At 43.0% G+C, this 21,893-nt stretch overlaps 1 long non-coding RNA gene and 1 pseudogene across 2 annotated transcripts; one reads left to right on the top strand and one right to left on the bottom strand.

Moving 5' to 3' along the window:
• Window positions 1-13,125: 13,125 nt before the first annotated feature.
• LOC133929755 (uncharacterized) lies at window positions 13,126-14,374 on the top strand. 2 transcript variants are annotated; one of them, XR_009911643.1, is made up of 2 exons: window positions 13,126-13,746; window positions 14,107-14,374. It is a non-coding gene; the product is annotated as an uncharacterized LOC133929755 (long non-coding RNA). The 2 variants fall into 2 exon arrangements; XR_009911642.1 differs by having other exon boundaries at window positions 14,102-14,374.
• A 5,167-nt stretch (window positions 14,375-19,541) lies between these two features.
• Window positions 19,542-21,419, bottom strand: LOC133929754 (uncharacterized; annotated as a pseudogene).
• Between the last annotated feature and the right edge of the window lie 474 nt (window positions 21,420-21,893).

The raw sequence follows: 21,893 nt of genomic DNA, 5'->3' as shown, positions 1-21,893 counted from the left end.
TTCTATTAGAAATTAGCTAGGATCCTTCGCTTTAAATAAGAAATACATCATATTTTCATAAATTCGTATAAAAGTTAATATAGTTACTAATACTTATACAGTTATATCTACATATTCCTATCTATTAGATATCTGCCAATGAGCCTTCATCAGGATCCTCTGATGAAGGACAAGCTCGTAGTAAGATATCTTTGCAACCAGGTCTGAGTAGAGCAACAGTACGAAGGCCAAGTAAGAAGGCGAAGGGCACAGGCAAAGTGGCTAACAGACAAGATTACCATCACGGATTTTGATGATGATGGTATGCCTATGGAGAAGAAGGCCCTGTAGAGGTTACGGAAGCTCACATGCCTTAATGCTCGGGAGAGGATGCCATTGACCCTTCCGAAGTTCAATGACTTCATTGTGGCTCAAAAGAATGTCCTGTTCAATGATGGCATCAATAAGTTTCTAGAGTTCCCAGAGAACATGAAGGCGAAGGGTTGCATGGATGCTATGAAAATGATCGCCAAACTTTGGAGAAGCTATAAGAGCAAGCTTGTGAATGAGTATATGGAAAAAGTGTTGGAGCACTTCAGCAAGTACCCATATATGAAAAGGAATGATTGGGACGCTTGGTGGGGGTTGAAGACCTCAGAGGCATCCCAAATGAAGAGTTTAGCAAAGAAGTAGTTTTGAGAAAAGAACAAGTAGAATCATAACCTGAGCATAGCGGGTACGTGGGGAAAAGGGAGAAATGGCAGGCAGAGGATAAAAAGTTAGTAAATGAAGGCCACGAGAATCCTTGGTTGCAATTCCTAGGACAATCACAATCATATTTGTGAGCAAAGGGTAAGCTGTCAGATGGTGGAGAAATAACCTTCAAATACAACAAAATCGAGGCAGCCATTGTAAAGGTGAAAGAAATAGCATCCCAATCCATCGAAGGTTTATTCACTGGGGTCAGGGAACATAACGAGCTCTCTACTGCGCTGGGAAACCTGAGCACCGAGGTCGCGTGCGAGGCGTGTACAGTTCCTAGGGCTGGAAGTTAGGCTTGACACAGTCAACCATGAAGAGCATTTATTAAGACCTCTTGCAAAGGTTTACATCATAGGGTGTCATAATTCCTAATACACCAATGGGTGATAGCCCTATTGCTGGACGCAGAAGTAGTCAAGCCTTCAGGGAGGTCAAACAACCTGTGTTCTCTGCATCCATAGACTTTCTTGTTGGGCCCACACCATGCTCGCTGGTCATAAGACATAGTGTCGAGGGTAAATCCCTGACAGTGATCCCGGGGTATGTCGGACGGTGGGTGTGTGAACGGCGTTTCAGGGAGTGAATGTGTCTATGTGTGTAGATGAAGGATTCGGAGACACCGGGGGGTTATACAAGTTCGGGTCTCCCGGAGGATAACAACCCTACGTCCTGTGTTTTGTGTTATAGTAGATCTCACTTAGTTACAATAGTGTTCTAGCAGATTGCCAGAATTGACCTGTCCTAGTTTCAACAGGGTCCTCATCCCTTTATATAGTAGGGAGATGGAGAACTAACATGCGGGCTCTACACAGACGGCTTCCGCTTATTCTAATATCTAACTCAAATCATCTTTACGAAATACCAGGCATGCAACTTGCTCGATCAGCATTGCAAATCATGCTGTTGTGTGTCGCCTTGCTTAGCTCGTAGAGCCTTATCCTTTTGCATTTAATGCGACGGGATAGAACGGTGCCCTTCTGCACCGTCCCTGTTTGCTTGTCTCTCTGCTCCGTCCCCATCCACTTGCCTCTCCGTGTCATCCCCATCCACTTGCCTCTGTGCACCGTCCCCGTCCACTTGCCTCTGCGTCGTTCCCGTCCAGTTGACCTGCCGGATGGCTGACAACATCCCATCTATCGTCCAACGCTCGTCGGCATGTGGAGTCTTACTCCATAGCCTTTAATTCTACGGGATAGGACAACACCTCCCTACACCGCCCACGACCTTATCCATTGGTGCTGGTTCTTGGTGAAGAGAAACGTCCAGGCAAGTGTCCAATCCAGTCCCGTGACCAGGGGGGCTGGTCGTGGGTTTGTGTGAAGGTGTAGTGATATTGGTTGCTTGAGGCTTTGTGCTGGTCGGGATAGCTCATCGACCGATTAGATTTTTTAGATGCTCCCCTAGCTATTTGCACCCTTTGTGGGGCCTGTTAGCCGGGGTACCCCTTTACTTGATACACCGATAGTACCCCCAAACTCCCTTGTTATCGCGGTCCGATCTGATCCTACCACTTGGGTCCCAGGCCAAACATAGTTCACCCTAGGAGTAGTTATTGACGCCGTCCATCCTCAAAGTTCAAGTTTTGAATTCCGCATCACGGGGGGAGGTTTCAAGTGCCCTTGGAGAGAAGAAAGAGGGAGGCACATTTATCGCCGTTGGACCTGAAGGACTCTTAGCTCTTTCTGCGTGCCCAGAGTCCAGTTTCTTCATCCCATCTCACGCTCGGCTCCGTAGTGTGGATAGACCTAGAGGTAATGACGTGTTCCCCTCCCTTCTCACCGGAGAGGTTGACAATTTTGGATGAACCAGTGGGGTGGGGGGATTTACTTCCCACCCAGGATCCGCCTACCGCGGTGCTTCCGGACGAATCTTCTGTTGCGGTCGTGATCACAAGATCGGAGCTAATACCTGCCTGCACGGCGCTCGCGACCACCAATCTTACGTCGTTCTATAGAGAGCCATCCTCTGCAGGGCCGTCCCACTCTCCTGCCTGAACGGACCCCCTAGCTGATGTCATTGATATTTCTGATGATGAGGAGGGGATTGTTTGGAACCTTCTGGAGAAGGAGATCAATGAAGAGGAAGAGTTGGAGAAGCGGAAGGGAGGACTTCGGGGTGCGCTGGAGCCGATCAACAGCTCTAATAGGGCCTTTGCGTCGGTCGCGCATCTTGGCCCTTACGCTGGTCACCGTTCAACCCTCGGAGTGGTGAGCTACCGTCCCAGGGAGGAGTATAAGAGGCTCCTTGATTCGTTCAGGGGCAGATAGAGGCGAGTATCCGATGGGCTTTATACGTGAACCTCGCACTGGTTACTAGAATTAGGGAGGATAGGGCAAGTAAGTATTTGGATAACTAGCCCGAGTGGGTGTAACCCACTGCGAAGGACACGCCCAAACAAAGAGACAAAAGCACGAACAAGTCGAATGCAAGTTAAGAAAAGCCGAGCAAGAAAGTCACCGATTAGATTTAGATCTATCTAATTAGCCATATACCCTATTTAACAGGCTTAGATCAATACAAATAAAATAAGATATAAGGTTATTATCCTCTCAAAGGTCTGAACCTATATAAAATCTCTACTTAAAATATTCTTTATTTTTTGAATAAGTTTATTAGATCAATGGTCGACGAAAAATTAGGCAAATAGCTCTGTGTTCCACTCCGCAAATCACCATCACCAGTATTTTGCCACTTTTCCATGCCTAAGAGCCACCCGTCGCCATCTTGGAAGCCCCCATCTGCATGGTTGGAGCTTGTACGTTTCTGCTTGCACAGTAGGGAAGAAAGGGCAAGGGGCATAATGGTCAGGCAGAAAAATGAGACTGATTAGACCTTTTACGTCATTGAAAAAACTCGAGCTAATTCCGAAAATCGACGAGTTCCGGACACTGGGACGCACTCAACATTGAACAATAACAAGATTGCCAGGAAGGCCGATAAAAAAATTGCCAGGAAGGACCTGAGCAACAATCCGAAGGCTACACAACTTTAGACTCGTGTCACTCTGGCCCAAAACTAAACTTCCAGCGGGCCGGGCTAGTCAAAAGCTTTAGTTAGAAGATGTATACTAAACCAGTAAATCACCGAAGCTTCAAATTAACTTTCAAAAGCATGAGTACTGTACATGGTGCAAACAAGCAACTAAATTACCGGTTCGACCGTTTTGAAATATGTATTCCATTCAGTACAGGGACCATGAGTGAAAGATAGAGGGAGAAGAGTGATGAACCGGAGATGATTTTTTCAGTGGAGTATGCGATTCCATTAAACCATGGATGAAGCCAAATCGCTCCTCACTTAAGACTACTGAATACAATCTGGAGTGCCATCTAAGGTTTTATTTGATTGGATTTTTTCTGGCTTTTGCTTCTCAGAAGTTAGAAGCCTAACCAAATAGATTGTTGAAGCTGATTTTTAAAAAGTTGAAAAAATAGTTTATGAGAAAATAAACTAAAAACTAAAAAACTGGTTTAAAAGAGTTTTTCTAACTTTTAACGTACTGAGAAGCTAAACAATTATTACAAAAGCCTATAACAAAAAGTCACCAGTCATCAGTCAGAAACTAACTTTTCAGCTCAAAAACTAAAAACCTTAGTCCAACCAAACACAATCTAAATCTAGATTGGAATCCACGTTGCGCCTTATTACATTCTGTAGGACAGTACGAAACTGAAACTTGTATGAAGTGCAGTGCAAGGGACTCGATCTCGACAACATTGAGCGAACTGGAGCCAAATCGAAAGCATCTCGTTTCAGGGCCATCTTTAGCATATATTGTTGCACTCTAGGACAACATTTCCCATTCCTTTCTCAATTGCAGCTCGAGAACCAAATAAACATGCAAGAGCTTCTGCATGGAAGGAATTCTGCAGCAAAGGCAAACAACCAGCTCCTCCCGTGATCGCTTCCCCCTCATTTCTTCTGATGACATAACTCCATTCCCCGCTGCGAGTATCCTCTCTGAATGCACCATCAGAATTTATTTTCAGTACTCCTTCCGCTGGTGGCTGCCATTTCTTCAGAATTTGCACTTGCTTCTCTTTTGTAGCATTAAAAACTTCGTCAAATTCAGCAGCTTGCACTCGGATGATATATGCCAAATCAGCTGTCTCTCTTCGACGCCTACCTTCTCTAATATCATTCCTCTCATTCCACCGCAACTACATACATGAGATAATTATCTGCTTAAATTGATCCGATCTTCCCAACACATCTTTGATCACTTCCTTTGCAGACTGGTGTTGCTGTAATTGTAAAGGTTTCTCCTCTCGCTGCAGCGCATACCACACTCTTCTCACATACTTGCACTTCAAAAATAGATGGCCTCCGTCCTCCATACACCGCTGACAAACAGGGCATACGTTATCTATGTTCATGACTTCATCCCTCTTCTGCACAAATTGGATCTCAGAGCCAGAGTACTATGGGCCATCCTCCATAGGAAATAGTTAATCTTATTCGGACATTTAACTCTGCATAATTTCCTTCGTTGTTCCTCATCAAGTAATTGTCCGTTTGCAGATGAAGCTTCTCCCCTTCTTCCATTTCTCCTTAACCGCTCACAAAAGACTTTGTATGCTGATTTAACTGAGAAAGTCCCTCTCAAATCAAAATGTCACGCTGGAACATCTTGCATTTCTTCATGCCTTGGCAAAGCTAGGATCAGATCAGCATCCTCTTCCCGAAACGTTTGCTTGACAAATGCCATATCCCAAGTACATGTCCCTGGATCGATGAGCTCCCGCTACCCGCGTAATAAGATTGGATCTACAGGCCGGGTGTGATCGGCCTCCTAGTCCAGTTGGGAGATTCGACCTCCTAGAGTTCAACTCCCGCTCTACCCTGGATCATTTGACATATGTACGTGTTCACCATAGCCTATTCTCTAAATAATACCATCATTTAGCAATTTTATGCGGCCCAAGATACCCCTCTATGTATATGACATGCCATGCGCTGGTACAAGTTTTAAATTTCAAAACATCACCTTCAGGGAAGTATTTTGCGCTAAAAGTTTGAGCACATAACGAATCTTGTTTTGTCAATATTGCTAGTGGCAATAAAAGCTAGATGAACTGTGAGAGAGAGGTGTTACACCTGAGACAGAGGGCTGAAGCGAATGATCGATGTGCTTCCTTCGTAAGAAGGGTGCTTCTTACTAGACTGATGGAAAATTATGCTTTACATCCTTCAAAGATCAGGAAGTGATGCAAACTCTTACAAAAAGGCTTGCAGACGTACACACGTAGTCTGCACAAGGCTCTTTCAAGCCAGATAGGGCTAGGGACGAGCTCACTTTGGCCTTGGGAAACAAGAAGCACGTTGACCGCACATGAGGCATTGGTGTGATGGGTTGGAAATAAGGATTCCCCGACGTCGTCGATAATTATAAGAGTGGAAAGATATCCTAAGCAGAGTAAGATACAAAATAGGAGGCAAAACAAGTTAGGATGATTAACATGTTTGAATGCGCTACAACATGAGAGGGAATAGATATATGTAAAAATAAGACAAGTAGTACTGGAAGCCATCAGGCTTGAACAGGGCACCATTATTATGCAACAGAAATAGTCAGCAGCATCTCCTAATGTTTTGCACTCCAACCCCAATGGTCGTCAAAGTAGCTGTGCATCCACGGGAGTTCCGGAAGCTAACTCCATCACTTATCCCGCAGACCACATCATAGTAAGGATACCATGTGAACTACACATTGGTGCTAAGAACATTATCATCAAGGTGGCTTCCGGTGTGGCTTATCCTCGTAGTGCCCATGAACTTTTAGACGATGTAGTTGACCATTACAATCATGTTGAGGTGTACTACCCCGCAAAGGACGGGGCGCATACTATAGGAGAGAACGAGCACTATTTCATCACGTGGGAGAAGGCATACATAATATTTTCACCAGGGACAGCTCCCGATAACCTCTACTCTCCACAATACCCTGGGTCACCGTTGCCTCATAGATCTCCCTCTCTTTACACATCTCCTAGAAGAAGTCCACATCCTTAGCCCTCGCCTCGAAGAAGTCCACCGCTCAAGAAGCTAGCACCATCAAGAAGTCAATCATCATCTCAGAAAAAATGATCAGTTTCCGCAGCATCCAAGAATACGACATCATCTAAGAAGTTGGTGTTATCTAAAAAGTTGGTGGAACCCAAGGATGTCTATTCACTTAATGCGGAGAAAAAAAAAGATGACGGATGTCAGTGTAACGGCTTTTTTCCATCCTCTAGCACCTCAAGTAGGCCAAAGTTAAACAGACGGTGGCGGCTTCAAGTAGGCCACCGACTAACTATGAACGCATCAAGGAGTCTGGGCGGAGTCACGGGTGATCATAGCTAAACACATGGAAGTCAAACAAAGCATTGAAGGCAGATGAAGATAGCGTGTTGACAAAGTCAAGCGAAAGGGATGCTGGTGCAAGTTACAAGGCGGCTCGAGAGACTTGCCGGTAGTCAGGATTGTATGACGGAGTACACACGCCGACATCGAAGCGCTTGCTTAAGGTGTAAGCAAGGCGGTGAGTCACACTTTGAGAAGCGTGCAGGTGGCTTCACGGTTTGGCTTCAAAACCGTGGGGGACTGGAGGAGTATGTGGCACTATCGCAAAGCTTGCGTCGAGACGAAGCTAAGTTATGAAGGCGTCGCGGCCGTCCGATGAATGGAGAAGAAAATAGACCAAAATACTCTCGGTAGTAGGTAGGAGTGTACTACAAGAGATGGATATTTTGAGAAAAAACTAGAAAAGTTAGGGGTCAAGTTTCTTAGGCCTATAAATAGAGGGGTAGAGCTATGGGAGAGTTTGAACCAGCCACTTGAGCCCCCTTGTGCCACCCATTTGAGAGCCTTAGAGCTAGGGTTTTAGAGGAGAGAACAATGAGTACTTAGCCTATGTAATATGTGAGAGTTTTGAGAGATAAATCTTTATAATCCACCTAAAATAGGGCTGGCCTCTTTGAGTAATGAAGTTTAAGTTTTTTGCATATGCTTCAATGCCCCTCATTCTAGTTTCCCTCTATTGGTTCCTTTTCAAATTTGCAAGTTTTTCGGTTTTTGGTTTTGATTTTCGTTTTGGTTTTTGGGCTGAAATTTCAGTACCTTGTGAGGTCATTCTTCTTGTTTCTAGAGATATAAAATCTCACATACGAGTGTATGCTCATGGTTCTTGAGTACCATTGCCTCTAGATCATCAACTTAGAGAGATTCTTTACCCCGTGATCTTTCTTTGAGCTACAATTTTTCACCTTTTCAGGGTTATTTTTCTTGATGCTAGTAGCTTAAATACTCACATACTCATGTATTTGAGAGGGTCTTGAGTCCCCTTGCCACTAGACTATCATCTTGGAGGAAACCTTGTCTGGTGTCCATCTTCTCTAATTTCTTTGAAATTTGTTAGTTTTTTAGCACAAAGACACATAGAATGGTCTTGAATGGAACCCATTATTCATATTCCATCCGTGGTGTCATGTTGCCATGGAACTAGTCTTCTTGCTTTGTCTCTCTGATTCTTTTGCTTCCACTTGAACGTTCTGAGGTGCGTTGGGTGAGAAATAGGAAAAGACCATCTATTTTGAAAGAAATTTGTTAAGACACCTATTCACCCCCCCTCTAGTCATCATTCCCGTTCCTACATCGTCCATTTCCATAGGCCTTCGATCATAGGCGGGTTGGCTAAACGCCCGTACAAATGGGTTATGCCCCGCCTCTAAAAAAAGTTTTTATAGTAGTGGATGTCGCTTGGCATAATAGTTGTTCAAGGTTCATTGGACTTTATCAATATATTTCCATAAAAAATAGTGGTCAAGGCTATGTTTTTGACGAGGCCGTGTCGCTCTCCCACTACTACATAAACCCCTATATATACCGGCCCATCACTATCAATTTCTAATGGGCCGACAGTGATGGGGAATCACTATCGGTTCATAAGCCGTGCGGGTAAAATATAGTCATCGTGGCTTACGAATCGACAGTGATAAGGGCATCACTACCGGCTGTTGGCTTGAGCCGGCGGTGATGCCCTGCTCCATCTTCACTGCCGGTTTAATCCACTGACCGATAGTGATAGAAGGGCATCACTGTCGGCTTATTATATGAGCCGGCAGTGATGTCTCGACTATATAAAAGTTGACCTTTCCTTCCCTAAGCCCGAGCACACAACAGAGAGGAGCTCTGTTTGCTCGGTGGCGGCTATTTTTGGTTACCAAGTTCTTAGTGGCTTCAAAATTTTGAGCAATCCTCATGCCCTAGGTGTTCCAAGGTGTGTAACTTCATCTCCAATCCATTTCTAGTTGAATTTTTTTTGCTAAATTGCTCTAGATTTTGAAATGATGGAGATGCACCTATGGCCATGATGTTTTAAGACAATATAGATGCAATTATATCTCATTTATTATACAAAAGCTTCAATTAGTAGCTTAAGGTGGAAAGTGTCTTTATTATTGATTTACATTATCTATAGGTTTGAGCATATTTATTTTTTATTTTTAATGAATTGAAAAATTAGCCATAAAATTAAGATATATATCAAGATTCAATTATATTTTTATATTTTAGTTAATTTAGCAAGCTCCAATATAGAAAAATTAGGTATGAGCATATTTATTTTTGATTTATGATGAATTAGAAAAATTAGGCATGATATTTAGGTATGTTGTAAGCTCCAATTATATTTTTATATTTTAATTAATTAGCATGCTCCTATATGAAAACTTTAGGTATGAGCGTATTTATTTTGATTTTTAATGAATTAGAAAAATTTTCCATGATATTTAAGTATGTAGCAAGATCCAATTATATTTTTTATATTTTATTTAATTAGCAAGCTCCAATATATAAACTTTATGTATGAGCATATTTTTTATTTTTACTTAATTAGTCCTACAAAAGGGTTGAATAATAAAGAAAATTTTTAGGGATGGCACCAACAAATACTCATTGGACACCGTGTGAACTACACATTGGTGCTAGGAATATTACCATCAAGGTGGCTTCTGGCGTGGCTTATCCCCGTAGCTCCCATGAACAATTGCACGGATGTCCGATACCAGAGGGCTATGCTGTCGTCGAGGTAGACGAGGCAATTGACCAGTACCGCCATGTTGAGGTGGACTACCCCGCAGAGGAGGGGGCAAACACTATAGGAGAGAACGAGCACATATTCATCGCGTGGGAGAAGGCCTACATAGTGTTTCCACCAAGGACAGCTCCTGAGAACCTCTACTCTCCAGTGTACCTTGGGCCGTCATCACCTCTTAGATCTCCCTCTCCTCACCCATGTCCTAGAAGAAGTCCACCTCCTCAGCCATCGCCTCAAAGAAGTCCACTGCTCAAGAAGCCAGCACCATCAAGAACCCAGCCATCTCGAAAAACACGATCAGGTTCCGCAGCATCCAAGCTGATGACATCATCTAACAAGTCAGTGGCATCTAAGAAGTTGGCAGAACCCAAGGATATCTGTTCACTCACTACTGAGGAATCCAAAAAGATTATGGATGCCAATGTCATGTCTCATTTTCATCCTCCACCACCTCCACCGAAGCCTGTTGTGCCTGAAGATGCCGTGAAAATTTTCACGAAAATGGCCAAAATTAAACAGATAGGGGCGGCTTTAAGAAAGCCATCGACTGACTATGAACACGTCAGTAAGAAGAAGGCCAAGAGCAAGTCAGACCCAATCATTAAGGATGCTCCAAGCATTGCGGACTTCCTGGCTGAATCAAGAATAATAGCAGAGGAACTAACACGACTTACTATAGGAGCGGATATCAAAAAGTTGGATATTACATGGCCGTTTGAGTTGGCCAAACCTTTGGTCAAACCAGATATAGAAAGAAACCTTACAACTCAAATGCGCCGATTACATCAGTAGTATTTGGAGCATTCAAGATAGGGTTTTTTAAGATGTTCCCCGTAAGATATACAGATGATTATTTCCTCAACAGGGATGGCTCCTTCTAAGTGTATTTCAAGGACTTGTATGAACTGTATAAGGAAGATGCCCTCGACGTGGCTATAGTCAGAGTGTTGACTCTGTAAGTGACTTATGTATATAATTCACGTTATATGATCTTGTACCTTGAAATTGCATAGCTAACTTCTCTCTTTCATAGAATGGAGATCCAAGCATACGGACAAGACTTAGATAAACAAGTAGGATTCATCGATCCTGGGCTTGTGAACTAGAAATTTACGAAGGACTACTTATTGAAGTGTCTGCTTCACCACCAATAGAAGAAATTCATACTCTTACCCTACAATTATGAGTACGTGTTTGCATGCCAGAGCGTCCTCATTTTTATGGGAAACTGGATTCTAGTACTAATTTACTATGGTGACATATTCTGCAGTTTTCATTAGATCCTTATTGTCATCCACCCAGACTTGAGCAAGATCATTATCTTAGACTCACAAAAGAGAGATCAGACGACTTACCAACACCTCATCGACATGCTAAACAGGTTAACTCGATCATTTAATCTTCTCGACGATTGCATCTCAGTTTAATTGGTATTCATATTCATGTACAGGGCGTACACAAGATACCGAAAAAAGAGTATCATCTACTTTCCATTCAGGAAGCAATATGATGTAAAAACTGACTTTCTGGTGCGCAGGGAATATTCATGTCTTATATTTTCTAGTGAATAAAAAGGTTCAATTCATTCCACTGACGATTCTTTTCCTCTTGAAGTGTATGAGGCAGGCAGCCGGCAACAATCTCTGCGCGTTTTATGTTGTTACTAACATGCACGTATTCAGCTCGGACGGGGACCCTGTTAGGTTCAATGATCTTGAGGTATGAAATAACATATCGATACCTTCTTTTCAATTTATATACGTGTTCAAGGATTAATTCTTTCGATTCTTCAAACGCAGCACTCGAAACTACGCACAAATGTGTTAGAACCTGCAGAAACATGCCCTTCAAGAACATATCGCCGGGTTCTTCTTGGAACATATTATCAACCCAAACGGCTAGTTTCATGAACCAATCGTGCCGTCCACGCGTCACAGATCTTCAGATGACACCATTCCTTCTAGTAGAGAGTATGTAACAAGGAGGAAGACTACCAAGGAGCTTGACAACGTATTATATTTCACCAAATGATACGATATTAATGTATGTCATTAATTACTATTTATTAATGAATGATATGAATTACTATGTATGATGCGAAGTTGGTATCAACGGGATGGCCTTCCAACGATGATGCGAAGGAGGAGTAAGAAGCAGCGGCCATGAAGTGTGCCTAGGAGGAGGATGAGAGGCTGGCCCGTCAGCTGTGCGCTGGGGAGGAGCAAGAAGCTGCGTTCCGTAAGCGTGCCTAGGAGGAGGAAGACGCGAGGGTGGCACATCAGTGTGTTGCGGAAGAGGCCGAAGGCTCAAATCGTAGAGGTGTTCAGGCTTCAGACTTCGATGTCTTTGACACACCAGCGAGCCTGGAGCTTAGGCAACGCTGCGGTTGATCAGGCATGGCCGGATCCAACGCTCCACCACCATCGGCCCCCGGTGTTCCCGGATGTACACACACTAATAGTCGACAGTACAGAGACACGGTCCTCATCGCGAGAGAGGTAGAGGTAGAGGTAGAGGGATACTGGACTGGCTGAACTCAACCGACTTTTTAGGGGGTGACCTGTGAGAACTATTATGTATATATATGTGTTTGTCGATGCCTATAACTTGAAATATGTGTTCATTACTGTGTATTAATGAAGGTGCTTTTATTATTGATGTACATTAAATATATGTATCATTGTATACATGTATTGAGAGAAAGACGGAGAGATCGAGGAGTGAGAGGGAGTACAGAGAGGATAGAGAGAGGGAGGAGGGGAGGGAGGAGAGGCAAAACACTGTCGGCTAAATCCTTCAGCCGGTAGTGATTTTAGGTTTATCACTACTAGCTGAAGGATTGAGCCGGCAGTGATGCCTTGGATATCACTATCGGCTGAATCATTGAGCCGGTAGTAATAAGGCTCGGTCCACCGAACCAACAGTGATAAGGCCCTTCACTGCCGGTCCACCGAACCGGCAGTGATAGTCCACAATTATCACTGTCCGTTGCTTATTGTCGACTCTAAAATCTGTAATGAATGTGGTCTTGAAGTCGGGAGTTAATAGGGTTTCTGCAGTAGTGTCCAAACCGTAACTTATCCGTGGCCGGAGAGGGAGTAGCTGGTTGTTGTCTAACAAATGCAGATGCAAAGCAATTACTGCCTTTGCATATAGGTCCAACATCTACGCTCCACAGCAACGCTTGCCAATTAGTTACACTGACCAACTGGCCATAAGAGAGAGAGAGAGAGACGCTCCCTATAGCAGCACCCACGGGATTAAATATCTTTGCTCTATAAATACAAGAGAGGGGACGGAATAAATCTGAGCAGCTGAGCGGACATGCCCAATAATCCAGTTTCTTGCTTCCTCCTGCTCCTGGCAATGGAGATAGTTAAGAGACAGAAAGATTAGATGGTGGGTGTGCATGGTGGAGAAGCAGGGCACGTGCATTACCATCCAATGCTGCCATGCTCCCAGCTCCTCTGAGCTCACCACCCCCTGGATGGATGGATGGTTCTTCATGTGCCCACCTTCTCCACCGAGCACAAACTGTCTCAACATATCCCACCAGGTGATTCATGCATGCCTAATCGGCGTCGCGCCGTGGGCGGTTGCGGTTTCTCTCATCACTCATCAGTGCTTCTCACTTTTAAAAGTGAGATCCATGCTCGTAGCTTTGATGTTCTCCTATGTCTCTTGCATATCTGAGTTCCTCTTTGCTTAATTTTAGCTACTTTATGGTGTTTCAGTAACATTTTAGCTCAGGAATTCAGTATTCTTTCAACAGAGGTACCAAGCCGTAGAACTCAGACCAGTCTATGGATATTTTCTTCAGCTTAAACTGTTTTCGCTACTAACTTCTGGATTCGATCTCTAGCAACACGTAAATGGCGTGACATCGTTTTCGCAGCCGAAATGCAGGCAATTACCCGAATAATCTGGTAAGGACACTGTTCTACCCTGTGATTGATGTAATATTGTCGGTTGGCATGATAGATCTCGCACCGTCGCAAGCAATAATCCTCGGCGGTGAACTTGCGACCGGCATTCCACCTTGTTCTTGTGTTCGGCTGTCTCAGTTCAGGATCCTCATAGACGCCCGCATCAACCAGCTGACAGAAATGCGCACACCATATATCCTATGCATTTCTGCCGTACAAACAGCAGTAGCTATGAAAGGAAAAAATTACGGTGTTGTTGCTACCCTTCCTGAAAATGAAATTGCCAATTTTATCGTAGCTGAAACAGCTGGTCTCACAGCACTGTACATGTATCTGATACAGTTTTCATCTTTAGTGCAGGGCGCAAGGCGAAGCCGAGACGCAAAGCTGTGGACAGTTCACAATATCTGCATTTAAACTGTACAAGATGAGAAGCCATGATGCGAGCACAGTTCAGTCAGGCCAGAGAAACGCTGGACATCTACTTCTGGAAGCGCTTTTACGCTCTCTGAAAAGAAAACTGTATAAATCCTTAATCCAGTGGGGAGTTAAATAATGCACAATGTGCATTCAGTTATCAGTAATGTATAGTTATGTTTTGAAGAAGGGATCATATATACCTTTGATAGTCCTTTGTTATAGCATAAAGGCACTTCTCTCTACATGCTTCAAGATTTTTTCGCTACTAACTTCAAGATTTTCATGTGTTGATAACTTTGACCAAAATGGTAGGCTACTAGGGAATAATGGATGGCTCTAGTACCCTATCTGGTGACCTTCGAATTACTGTGGATCTCACACCGAATACCTCAGCGGTCCTAGCCAGATAATGCACATATGAAATGGGTTGCTATCTATCTCCTTCAGACAAAGTGGTCCTCCTGCATGTCTATTCAATCCACTGTGTGGCCTTAATCCTTCTGCACACTTTCACAGTAGCAGATCATGCCTACACAACTGCAGCATATACCTGATGGTTCCAGCAAGCTGGGTTGCTCCCAGATCCGGTGGCGGAAAAGAAATAGAATGGTGCTTGTGCAAAAGTGGCCAGGCAAACGGCAAACCTCACCGTATCTTTCGGTGATCTCCCTTTAGATACAGTGAGATCTGCAGCCTCTGTTTTTTAATGAATCAATAATACCTGGGGGTGAAAGAGTGGAGACAGCACTTCTTTGGAGATTTTTCTTTTCATTGTGTGGAGCATGACTGCTGCATCCCCTCAAAAGATTCTTGGCGTTGTGGAAGTCCACATGGAGGAAGAACAGAACTCGATTTTCAGTTTCCGGTGGGTGACAAAATCGTCCACCGAAAACGTTCAGATTCTGGGGGAACCCGAATGCGATCCGTGCCGCGGCGCGGAACGGAACAGGTTCCTGTCTCAATGTGGCTAAAACCTAGGTGCAGAATTGTGACAGGATTTCAGGGATCAGGTCCTTGGTTTCCTGGACACATATCCTGCTCTGCTGTCTTGGATCAGTTCAGTTCAGTTCCAATCAGGATAATGGACAGGGATCAATGGCGATCGTCAAAGTTTGGCAGCGAAAACTACGTCCAGGCACGCTCAATCATGTGCTGATTTGCACGTCGTTCTTCAGACAGGGATGTCGTGAAAGCTACACAGTGATTGTATCCTTGGAAGGTTGGATTGCTCGGTGCCATTTCTGCGCCTTCTCTGTCGTGCTATAACTTGTAGCAGCTGCTTGCATTCCCTCGCCAACCAGAGAGCAACATCTGTGTGCGTGCGCTTCTGCCATCTTTGTCCAAGTTCCCTAGCCAGTTTTGCCAACTGCTTCCGTATCCCCAGCAGAAAGCATGGGCGGATGTTAATAATTGGATTTGTTCTTGAGTTTTCTTTATTTATGTATAAAACTTCTATTTTGGTGCCATTTGTTGGCATTTCTTTCTTGAGCCTATGGCTCAAACTTTGTAAAAATTAATGGTTTGGTGCATGTCTTATACAAAGGCTAGAATGAAGACATTCCTTCATTAAAAAATAAATGAGAACACTGTAAAATTTTCAGAATCCAAATAGAAAAAAAATTATCTTTGACAAAGGCAAATTTGTCTCCAGTATAAAAAAGAATGTGGATTTACCTGTAGGACACTCGTATGTTTGATATTAGCCCTAGGACACTGTGAGATCGTGATTTTGTCGGGAGGAGGGGCCAAAGACCATTATCCCTTAGCTTCATTCTGCAAATTTTCCCTGAAAAATCTGGAAAAAAAAAGTCGAACGGATGGGGAATGAAACAGTGTGTCATTGTGCAAAATTTTAGAATGAATTATAATCCATGCATGGACAAAATAATTTTCATAGTCGTAAAGCTAATAGCAAAATGGTCTTTTACTCCTCTAGTATCCTAAGACAAAACCATGATTTCGAAATGTCCTGAAGTCAATATAGAACATAAGGATGTCACCCAGGCAACGCCATGTTTTTTTAGTGTCCTGTTGACAATTTTTGCTTGGACAAATGATGGAATGCAAGGATCGTTGTTTTGAGTTACTTATTTCCTTGTTTCGATTACGGAGAAAACCGGTACGATGCTAATTTGAAAAACAATGTTTTTTCATGTCCTACGCATGCATCCTTTCCGATCATCAGCAGCACAAGCGATACGCACTTTCTGCTAAACACCAAACGTGGTCGCGTTCCCGAGCCGCGCAAGGTTATCGAACTGTCCAGAAAGAAAGGACAACAACAGGGAAAAAAGGCCTCACTGAACGGCCTCCGCCCCCTTGGACTCCTGCACCGCTGTCGCCTCCATCGCGTCCGCTGCTCTCCCTTCGCCGTCCCTGCAGTGGCACGGCACAAGTGCTCGAGGAAGGTTGCTGGTGCCTGGAGGTCAGGCTATACGCCAGGTCCGCCGGAGAACGAGCAACAGTAGCAGGCTGGGAGACATGCGCGCTCGATGGCTTAGAGTTGCAAACTTTATTTCAACCAAAAAAAATGAGAAGTAAATAAATGCTCCAACCTAAACAAGAACACCCAGTATCACATCTAAGTTTTAAACAGCCTGTTCCTAGCCCACAATTAACCAAAAGCAGTAGCAATACATTACTACCATGTATGATGCAGTACATAACACAATGTGCTGATTTGCAACAGAAGAAGAGGATCAATCACACCTATGTTCATGGCCTTCCCCTAGGCAATGTGTCATGACCGGTAAGTAGCATCGTACGCTGGAGGACAGAAGATACCACTTTGCCCACATCGGACGGCTACCGAGACTTCATCCATTTTTACCGCGCTGCTATAGTTATTTTCAGCCGGTAAACAACCAATGAACTGAGTTAGGATAGCTAAGCTAGCTTAAGCTTAATTTGCTTCCTTTAATCTCACTTATGGTTGTAATACGGATGGACGTATATAACCACCGTTGCGTGATGAGTTGGGACTCTATGCCATTATGTTTTAACCCAAGAACACTCGGGATGAATGAATATAGCGTTCATCTTAGTTTTCCTCACTCTATTCTTCCTTGATTCTTCGCAATTTCTTATCGGTTCACCCTCGAATTCACCCAAATCTAGTCCTGAGCGTGTCAATTGGTATCAGGGCTCAGCAGATTCTTGGAAATTGGCGGTGAATGTCGTCTTCGGTGAGGGTTGCTCTGCATTTGTTCGAGCGTAAAATTCCGGGAACCGAGATGATTTGAATTGCGGTGGTGTTGGCTGTGGTTTAGACTCGAGTTTGGGTTGCTTGGTTCATCCGAGTGTAAAATCCCTTGACCGATCTCTAAACCAAGTGCAGGTAGATTCGATGGTGTGGACAAGTTAGGGAGGAGACTATCTCTGAATCGATCTGCATTGCGCAGTGAGGATGATGACGAATACCAAGACAACGGCAATGGCAACGGCATCAGCAGCTGCTTCCTCAACCACGGCGGTAACCAACCTTGATGATCTGCATGTGCTTGACAGCTCGAGTCTGGGGTTTGTTGAGACTATTCAGGATGAAATGTTAGATCTAAATTTGGGGTTTGTTGAGACAGGATGAAATGTTAGATCTGAAATCAAGGATGGGCAACATGGAGATTCACATGACTCAAATGCAGGAGAAAATGCATTCGATTCAAACTCAAATGCAGGAGCAGACACAGTCCATTCGGACAACAATGAGGGAGTTTGTTAGCAAACCCAAACCGATTGTGCAGCCAGGTTTGGAGAGAGTGGTTGAAGAAGTACAGCAAGGAGAGTTGCTTGAAGGAATAGAAAAGGAAGTCACAAACAAATTGAAGGGAGAGATTTATGGGAAGTTTCAGACTGAGGGTCATGGTGATCTGGGTGAGCATGTGCATTCCCCTCCCAGTACTACATTTGGATATGTTTACACAGGCACACATAGAGGTTGAGATGATTCCTGATAGACATGCACATCATTTTACTCACGCTCAAACCAAGATGTATTCCCACCCTACTTACATCTCTCCACATGCTAGACACTATGAAAATGCCAAATCAATCCAGTGGGCTCATCAGGATAAATGGGAGCACAGGCAACATGAATGGTCATTTAGCCTATCCATCTCTAGGCCCAAACTGGATTTCCCAGGATTCCAAGGTGATAATCCTATTGGATGGACAAGGTAGTGTGAGAAGTATTTTGACCTTGCTTGCATACCACCAAACATGTGGGTTTCCTTAGCCACTTTGCACTGCACAGGTAGGGCTAAGCACTAGTGGTGTGGCTTGAGGTTATCTGCAAAGCATGTTAAATGGGCATAATTCTGCACAATGGTGTGTAATAGGTTTGCGGAGCACAACATGTTTGATTTAGTGGAAAATTTCCATTCCATCATACAAGATACATCAGTTTCCTTGCATATTGATAAGTTTGAAGAACTTATGGGCCAGCATGCCAAGGCAGCACCTTGGGCTTCATGAAGATTATTATGTTAGATGCTTTTTTAGAGACCTTAAGGAACCTATCAAGCATTATCTTAAGCCACATAAGCCCAATAATCTAAGTGTTGCTTACATTGTGGCAAAAGACCTTGAGAAGGCTGCTCTAAGCATGAAGGCCACACATCTACCTTCTACTGCTGCAAAAAGACCCACTTTCATTGCAAATTCTACATAGATGATGGGGTTTCCAGTTGCCAATATTGAAGTTGTGCAGAAGCCTAATAGATCCCAGCATTGCAGTTAAGGCTAGAGAGCCTAGTACTTGTTGGAAATGCTCAGTTCCATACACACCTAAACATAAAACCAAGTGCAAATTCTACCAAGCTTCAACTCATGCTATGGCACTGGAACAAGATGAGGTCTGTTTCAATGATGGTGAGAAGGAGGAAAAACAATTATGGGAACAAGACCAAGGAAAAACTTATTGATAAAAAAAAAATATCGGAGGTTAGCGATAAACAGGATTATCGGATTTATCGGAATTCTATCGGTGATAGACAAAAGTTTTCAGACAAAATTTGAAAAAAATGGCTCAATTTCTCTAAAAAATCATATATATTGTATCCAAACCATTTGACATAGAAAACAACGCTTAATAATATATAAATGAGATAATATCACACTTCCATATCACACATTCAATATGTTACATTTGATAAGTGCACAAAACATCATATAAGATCATGTCCTTCCACATGCATAGTCCATTATATAGATTTAAACATAACAATTGACATAGTCTCAAATATAACATGTTTGGAAAAAAGTAGGAAACATTAGCATCAATCCATAGTCTGTGGATTGCAAGTGACACTTGCGCAGTCCCAAATATTACAAGTTTGAACAAAATGCACAACATAAACATCAGTCCGTAGTCTCAAATATTACAAGTATATAAACCAAAACAGGACCACATAAGCTCAATATCTTATCACTAAATCAGCCATTACTCCATAGTCCCACATATTACAAGCACATAAACCAAAAGGACAACATGGTGACATACTCAGAGCTGATCACTAACTTCGTCCATACTTCTTGGCAGCTTGGATCACTACAAATAGTGACATATACTCAAATTTGGAAGGAAACGATTCAAAAGAAAATAGAAATTCAATGTGTAGATACGAGGGCAAGAGGTTTGTCAAACCTTTTTAAGATAGAGGCCCTTGATAGAGAGTTTCTTTTGCCTTGTTGATCTTGGACGGATAGGGATTGGTTGCTCACGTGTAGCACCTACAAATTTAAATATAAGTAACATAGGTATCAATTTGAATTTAAATGTGACATATGCAATTGAGTTATCATTTGTACCACAACCTACATCATCATCTGAACTGTTATCCCCTGATTCAGCATAAGTTGGGCTACCTTGTGAAGAATCCAACTCAAAATCGTCCGCAATACCTTCTTCATCTTCCTCCAATCCTACCTTCCCTTTCTTCTTACCACCCTTTCTACCAGAATCAAGCTTCCTTTTAAATATGGCCACTTCTTCTTCATCCATTCCTAACTCTTCTATAAGAAATCTACTTGGGCTTGGGGATTCAGGCTCGTTGTCAACATATTCATCAAGAATAGGCGCAGACTCACTCCTAGAGTTGCACAACCAATCCATGATTGGATTGCCTTCATCATACATGGCAACATCCATCATGATGCTACAAGGATCGGACTCCCTTTCTTTAGAGCCTTGCATTTCTTGGAGGCTTTGCATGTCAGTTTCGAAATGTTGGATGCGCAACTTCAAATTGTAGTGGACATAAACCAACTTATGGAGCTTATCGTAACCCAACTGATTTCTCAACTTGGTATGAAACATAGCAAATGTGCTTCAGTTTCACTCACACCCACTGGAGGACATGCATTGTGAAACAATACGCCGTGCAAGCTTTGGTAGTTCTTCGTGCTCTACTCATATGAATCCCACCAATCAACTACAATAAATGACAAAATAATTATCACAACAAGAGAAGTAATAAAAAAAACTTGCAATGACACCATTAAAAAGCTACAAACAAAACAAAACCTGCACTCATACGGCCATTAAGTGCTGATCGTCGAGCCTCCTCTCCTTCAAATAACCTCTTTGCACTAAAGAAAGTCTCGTGTTGATTACTTCCATTATCCTATCACGGAGATCTTCCTTATTGCTTAATGTAGCACATATGTCATCTATGACTTTCAACATCTTTGGAAGGAATCCAGATATAGATGCACTTTTTTGCTGATCAGCAAAGCGAAGTACAGAGTATATTGGTGTGATAGCTTTCAACACCAATTCCATGTCACTCCACCATCTTCTATTTGTCAAACAATCATATGTGAATTCATGGTCCTCTTCATCCCACCACGCACTGTTGGTCCACTCATCAGACACCATCCATGCTTTAAACTTATCTTGCCTGTCCCAAAAACTTTCAAGGAAGATGAAAACTGTACCAAACCTGGTGGCATTCCACCGAACTAACTCTCCACCAATCTGCTCCCTCATCATAGCATGCAGCCTGAAAACGAAAAACCAAAGTAAACACACAAGTACAAGTGTATTCAACACCAATTTCTCAAGTATACAAGTATTTACCTGTTATGGTTATAAAAGAATCTACAAATTCGCTTTGCACTGTCCACGACTTCCGTGACCTCTGGAAAACATCCTATGTCCTTCAACATCAAATTGATAGTATGAGCTGCACATGGCTGCCAAGTAATATGTGGATATTGAGCAATGAGCTGCTGACATGCTTTCTTGTAGTTGGAGCCATTATCTGTGACAATTTGAATGACAACCTTAGCCCCAATCTCCTCAACAACCACCTCTTTAAGGCAATCATAAATAAAATCTGTATTCTGGATAGAACCAGTTGCATTTATAGACTTGTGAAAGAACATGCATCCATTGCAAAAGATCATAAAATTAATAATGCACATCATGGTAGGACCTGTACAATCATGCAAAAAAAAAAAAACAGAAGTGCATAAATACAATTGCATTCAATTTTATTTCCTCAATTATACAAGTATATACCTGTCCATGAATCACACATGATGGTAACTCCATAGTCATCCCATTCATCCTTGAATTCAGCCATGTGAGCCTCCATGTCTTCATAGTTCATATCCAGAAATGGGCCATTTATTTCTCTTCCATTAGGAATGTGCACTCCTTCTCCAAGTTATTGGGCTAATTTAATAGCTGATCGAAAGTATGGACAATCTGCTTTCCGTCCTGGAAT

This window comes from Phragmites australis, chromosome 9, assembly GCF_958298935.1.
Source record: "Phragmites australis chromosome 9, lpPhrAust1.1, whole genome shotgun sequence".
Taxonomy (NCBI): Eukaryota; Viridiplantae; Streptophyta; class Magnoliopsida; order Poales; family Poaceae; genus Phragmites; species Phragmites australis.
This window is presented reverse-complemented; position numbering and strand designations above follow the sequence as displayed.